We start from the raw sequence: 6,464 nt of genomic DNA, 5'->3' as shown, positions 1-6,464 counted from the left end.
CTACCACCTGCCTGTGGAGCAGAGGGGAGCAGAAGACAGACAGCCAGGAGAACAGACTGCCTGCCCCAAAACAGCCTCAGAGTTCAAGTACTCAGCATGCCATGTGCCCTACTTCCCTGGATGTCTTCCTGAACCCCAAATCTTAGTGTAGGGCTTTGGGTTGTTTGTGGGCCCTTCTTCCTGTTCGATTCTAGGGACTCTTCCTGAAACTTCCTACTTTGCTACAAGAAGAAACACCTGTAATTTTCCCTTTCCTGCCTCCTAGATGGCCATCCATCTTCCCCAAGCCCTAAACTGGCCCGGCCACTGCAATTCCCTTTTGGCAGAAGTCTGTGCTCTAATGTTTGGACTGTGTCCCCAGGTTCGTCCACATGGCAAGGAGCAGAAACAGGTCTGGATGCCCGGAAGTCCTGGGGATTTATCGCCACAATTGAGGTGTAACGGATTAAGGGAGTGAAGGGAAGGATTTGGCACCTCGGCTTCCCTGCCTAGTTCTCCACTCAGAATCCGCCCCCCCCCCCTCAGGAGCAAAGGGTCCCTCCTCTGTAGCCTTGTAATTTTCTGTTCCTCTCTGAATCATAACACACCGATCTGTTTCATTGGGCTGGTGGCTGGGGGGCCCTCCTTACCCTGTTTCCGCACCTTTGGTAACTCAACCCTTTTCTTTTTAGGTCCCACCAGCCACTTCTAAAAGGGGATCGTAGTTCAAGGGTGGGTAGATTAGGAAGGTGCCCCGCTTGTGCCTTCTCCCCACACACGCAGTTGCAAAGCCCCGAAGAGGAACATTCCAGGCGGGATTTGTAGCTGGGGTGGGCGCGGTGGGGGCTGGGGATGGTGGTCTGCAACGCGCACACACCACCAGGCGGGGATCGTCCACCCACCACACGCGGTCCCCGCGGCGATTACAGGCATCGCCTGCTTCCCTCTGATTTGCTGAAATAGCTAGCCCTCGCAAGAGATGGAGAGAACACGGGGCGACCGCGACTCGCGGCACGGCGTCCCGTGGACAGGCGCCGAGACCCGGGTGGTGGGGTGGGGGGTTTGATTGCCGCTGCGCCGCGAGCGGGCTCTGCCGGGCGGCGGGCTGCGCGGCGCTGAGCGCTGCCTTCCTCCAGGGGCCGCCGAGGGGCCGCGCCTGGCGCATGGAATTTTCCACCGCCCAGCCAGCCTGCAGAGTCGCGTCTCATTGGCGGAGCGGGGGCGCCTGTCCCCGCGTGGGTGCGGAGATGAGATTAGCCAGGGAGCCCTCCTCAGTGGGCTTTGCAAGGTTCTGATTAATCAGGTCAGCCGGGCCAGGGAGGGGAGGGAAGGGACGGTGGGAACCCACCTTGTTTTCTAACCCAGCCCTGCAAAGCCTCTCAGGCCGCCTGGCTACAAAGAAAATGCACCAGTAAGCAGGGAGAAGTAGGGGCAGACCTTAGAAATTACCTCTTCGTGGTAGAATTCCCCTAGAAACCGCTGAAAAATAAGCTTTGCATTGCTAGAGCCCTCCCCTCCCCCATCTCCTCTTCATCTCCCCCACTCCCCAAATAGGCTGGGGCTGACCCAAGATCCACACTCTCCCAGGCCTTGACAGATGTTTAACCCCTTAAGTACCCACTGCCGGCAACACATTCCCTATCTGCAGTGACTGTCACAGACTCTCAGCCAAACCAGACCTTCAGAATCAAATGGCACCCCGACCCCTGGTCCATCAAGAAATGCAGCCTGTGAAAGACAGTTGGAACGAACGAGCGAGAGTGATCTTTTTGTCCGTGGCTGAATCTGTGTGAAATCTCCACAAGGACATTAAAAATGTGTGGCAAGACAGGAACAGTGTTCACCAGCAGGCTCGAATCACGTTGGCTTGATGGGGTGTATGCATGCTCCAGTCCTGTTGGCTTGATGGGGTGTATGCATGCTCCAGTCCTGTTGGCTTGATGGGGTGTATGCATGTGCCAGTCCTGTTGATTTACGATTGAAAACAGCCCCTGGTTTTATTTCTCCTGGGGTTTCTGGCCTTAGGAAGCTCTTTTCTGAAGTTATTGTTAAATTCTCCCTAAGGGCTGGCTCTGGCCCTCAACACTTGCTTGGAGAGAGAATGAGTGCTGTCCCCAGGTCAGGGTTTCAGAATGGCTGCAGGATGCCTCTGGCTTCCAAGACTGCTGTCCCTTGCCAATTTGGGCACCTCATGATTCAAGTCTTTTGCTTTTAAAATGAGGCCAAAAGTTTCCTCATAAAGTTAAGTGGAGATCAATTCTATGGCCTAGAAATTCTACTCCGAGGTATGTACCCACAAGAACTGAAAACCGATACCTAGTGTGGGTAGATCCTAGTACTACTAAGGTTCAAGACAACACTATCCACAGTAGCCCAAGGCAGGAAGTGACCTGATTGTCCATCCAGAGATGAGTGGATAACAAAATGGGGGATGTCTATACAATGGGATATGGCTCACCACCCCCCCCAAAAAAAAAAGAAAAAAATGAAGGGAATTCTGAGCTGGGGAACTCAGTGGTAGAGAAACACTAGCCCAGCATGTGCGAGGCCCTGGATTCAACCTCCAACACCACCCCAAAATAGGGAAATTCTGATATGGATGAACCTCAGAGACAGACTGAGTGGAAAAGCCAGACACAAAAGGCCCCCCGTTGTATGGATCCCTTTGTGGGATACATCCAGATAGGCAAAGCCCCAGAGACAGAGCCATAGCTGGCGATTTCAAGGAACTGGGGGAGGGAGGAGGAGGAATTAGTGCTTGATGTGCACAGGGCTTCCTTCTGGGGTGATTTGGCACTAGAGAGAGGCTATGATCACACACCTTTATGAATGAACTGTCATTGGATTGTACACTTTAAAATGGTTAATCTTATGCAATGTGAAATTTGCCTCAATAAAAAAAATTAATGAAACTAATAATAAAAATCTCCAGAGATTCAATGTGATTATCCAAATAGAGATGTTTGATCAAGTGAAAAAGCCTATCTTTTGAGTCCCTTTATGTTATTTCCTAGAATGAATGATTACCTCTTTTCACATGTTTCAGTTAAAACTCAGGCAACTGGAGGCCCATGCAGCTCTGGCTGTAGCATCAACCAGCGATGGAACATTATACAGTCCTGAGAGTCCTGTGATCTGTGAGGAGGGGAGACTCTGCGCTGTTGATCTGACACCCTGCACCAGAGTGCCCCACCGCAATCTGTCCTTCAGGCAGAAGGGTGGTACCATGGAGACCACTGGAAACTCTGGGTGGCAGGATTAGGTGTGGAAGAACTTCAATACAGGATCTCCAAGGGAAAGAACCACTCAATGCATACCACGGTAGACTGCCCAGCCGGAGCCAGGCTGCAGAGGCCAGAGTTTATCTCGGCGTCTACATGGGGGACCTTGGGCCAAGGCTCTTGCCAAGAGTCAGGGGTTTGTTTATTTGTTTGTTTCGTTTTGCTTTTTGTGTTTTGTTTTTGTACTGGGGATTGAACCCAGGAGCACTCGACCACTGAGCCACGTCCCCAGCCCTTTTTTATATTTTTAGATAGGCTCTCGCTGAGTTGCTTAGGACCTTGATAAGTTGCTGAGGCTGGCTTTGAACTCGCCATCCTCCTGCCTCAGCCTCCCAAGTCGCTGGGATTACAGGCATGCACCATTGTGTCCTGAAAGAGTCAGTTTCCTTCTCTAACAAATGTGATGTATTGAAGTACCTACTGCATAGGATTGCTATCAGGATTGAGCTAACTCGTGCATGTGCCAGAAACAGAGTATGTGCTCAACAAACACTAGTTGGTGTTTCTAAGGAAGACGTAAACAATGGAAAGAAATGGAGTGGTTTGTGCTTTGTTGGGGAGGGGGATGTGAGATGATGAAAACAGGGGTCACTGAGGGCATTTAAAGCAAAGCAGGATGGCTCTGAAGTTGTTTAAAGTACTGTGGAGAACTACAGGATGGGATGGGCTAGGGGACTCTGGGTGAGAGGAGAATGACAAGAAAAAGGAAAGAAGATCAAAAAGAATATTCTGAAAAACGCAAAGAGGAGCTGCCAGATATTGGAAGTGGCTCAGAAGCGGGAATGACATGAAAATTCGGGATTCCCCATTAGACTGTGGGAAAGCCTTCTTTTGTTGTAACAGTGAAAAGGGGCTCTGAAATTTGGTGTCTTGCAACAGGGCACTTGGAAAATCCAGCTAAGTAGAATTGACAGCGCTGAACAGGCTTCCTCAGAGGGCCCACTAATGAACTAAGCTCAATAGAGACCTCTGGGCAGGTGTCCCCATGGGCTTGCTTAGTTCCCACCTGAGTTGAAAGTCCCATCAAGGGACTGAACCTTTCTGCAAAAATCAGCCTGATGCTGGCAGCCTACAGCAGCAGAAGGGAGGGAGGGAAGAATTCTCAATGGGAACTAGGACCTTCTGTGGTCTCCAGGTGAAAACCATGCTCACCCTTTGTGATGTCAACCTGCATCATCCTTATCCCACCACTTCTCTGTAACAAGAGCCCCGTCCCCTCCTCAGTACCCTCTGCTGGTTTGTGATGTGCTCACGTGAGAACCAAGGGGCATCCCAAATGGAGGGATGTGATGCAGTTCCCTGTGTGGGCAGCCTGTGTCCCCAGAGTCAGTTGTCAAGGAGAGGAAGGGACGTGTGGGCTTTCCTGGCCAACTCAGGCTGTCCTCAGTCTTGCACATGCACATGCAGTCATTCCTCAGTGTCCTTGGGGGATGGACTCGGGGACCCGCCCCTGCACCCAAATCCCCAGATGTTCAGGTTTCTTGTATTAAAATGGCATGATAATTACGCATAACCTATGAAGATAGTTATGCATAACCTATGAACAGCCCCTGCACATGCTTTAAATCATCTCTTGATTACTCATAATACCTATTACAGTAGAAATGCTGGGTAATAGTTGTTTACCATATTGTTTGGGGAACAATGACAAGAAAAAAAAATCTGTACATGTTCAGTATAGACACATTTTTCTTTTCCTGAATGTTTCTGATCTACAGTTGATTAAATCCAAAGATGGGAAACTCAAATATGGAAGGCCAACTGCATATGGAGCTGGTATCTGATGAAAGATTGAATGTAAAAAAAAAAGAAGTGTCTTCTACTTGAAACCACAGTTCTATATGATTATTTTATGTGTGTGGTACATTCCTGTCCCTCCACACTCCCTCTCCATTCCTCCAAGGCCAACACAGGTAAATCCTTCACCTTGGGTGGCAGGAAACTCAGAGTAAACTGTGCTAAATCAATTGTATTGTATGCTTAGAGTTAGAACTGATTTCAGGTGAATCCTTGTATTTTAATACAAGTAATACATGTTTATGGTAGGTTTTCTGTTGGGTTTTGGTTTTTTGGGGAGGGAGGTTGTTTAGTTTTGGTACTGAGGGTTGAACCCAGGGTCTTAAGCATGCTAAGCACACACTTTACCACTGAGCTACATTCTCAGCCCTGAAATTGTTCAGAATATAATTAGGAAGAAGTTAGAAAAAATTTAAGCCACCCAATCTAGGTATTCAGGAATTGATACTATTAAAATTTTAAATTTCAATTTACATGGCTTTCACACACACACACACACACACACACACACACACACACAAACACACACGAGGAATGGGGGAAGACAGTTAAGACCAGTGGGCCCACCTGCAGGTGGAGAGAGCCTGGGAGGTGGATGCTGAATGTCTTGATGTAGAAAATGAGAAGAAATCACGACTCCTTTCCCAGCCAGTGCTCCCCAGCCTGGTCCAGAACAGCCGGCCCCACAGAAGATGGTGCATCCTCCTGGTTCTTGGAGGGAAGAGGCAGGATTGTGGTGTGAGCAAAGCAGGCCTTTGCAGCATGGAAAGCACCTCGTGGGTCCAAGGTGGGCTCAGTGGACAGATGGCATCCATTCTTAGGGCACCAGCTGCAGCAGCAGTGGCTGGGACTGTCCTCAGGGACCACTGCAGGTGGTGGAAACTATAAACCAATGGGTCCATGTTCCCAACAGGAAACCTACAGCTGCTCAGAGACAGCTGGGAAGACTGGGGAGGAAGGTGCTGCTGTCACATAAATGGGGACAGGACCACCAGCCAGGACAATATGGTAATTACTATGAATGTGACTCCGTATTTTGCAAAGTCTGGGAAGTTAATATTTATACGTGTTTTAAAATATTAAAATGGATCATATCCCAGTTTGTTAAGTAAGTTATTTGCTTTAACATGATCACATAAACTTTTTTTCTGTAGGTAGTTGATCGTAATGGTTTTCAAACTATGTTCTATAGTTTCACCCAGTTCTTGAGGCCCGAAAGGTGGTTTCTGTGCTTTCCCAGGGGAAAGAGTTAATTTTGCAAGGTAGAAAGAGAAAGATTCTGTGTTTTCACCATCTAGTATACCCAGAATAGCTCTACTTTCAACAGTACCGTCTACTGGGATTCCATGAGAGACTGAATAGAAAAGGGATGTGTCCTCTATGAGAAATAGTTGAAACCACAGTTCT

At 48.8% G+C, this 6,464-nt stretch overlaps 1 long non-coding RNA gene across 1 annotated transcript; it reads left to right on the top strand.

Annotated features, from left to right (window-relative positions):
- Nucleotides 1-1,098: 1,098 nt before the first annotated feature.
- LOC144253263 (uncharacterized) lies at nucleotides 1,099-6,120 on the top strand. Its single transcript, XR_013343249.1, has 3 exons — nucleotides 1,099-1,282; nucleotides 3,026-5,173; nucleotides 5,971-6,120. It is a non-coding gene; the product is annotated as an uncharacterized LOC144253263 (long non-coding RNA).
- The last annotated feature ends 344 nt before the right edge of the window (nucleotides 6,121-6,464 follow it).

Source organism: Urocitellus parryii, chromosome 2, assembly GCF_045843805.1.
Source record: "Urocitellus parryii isolate mUroPar1 chromosome 2, mUroPar1.hap1, whole genome shotgun sequence".
NCBI classification, from domain to species: domain Eukaryota; kingdom Metazoa; phylum Chordata; class Mammalia; order Rodentia; family Sciuridae; genus Urocitellus; species Urocitellus parryii.
Note: the sequence above shows the minus strand (reverse complement) of the source record. Positions and strands in the feature narration are given on the sequence as shown.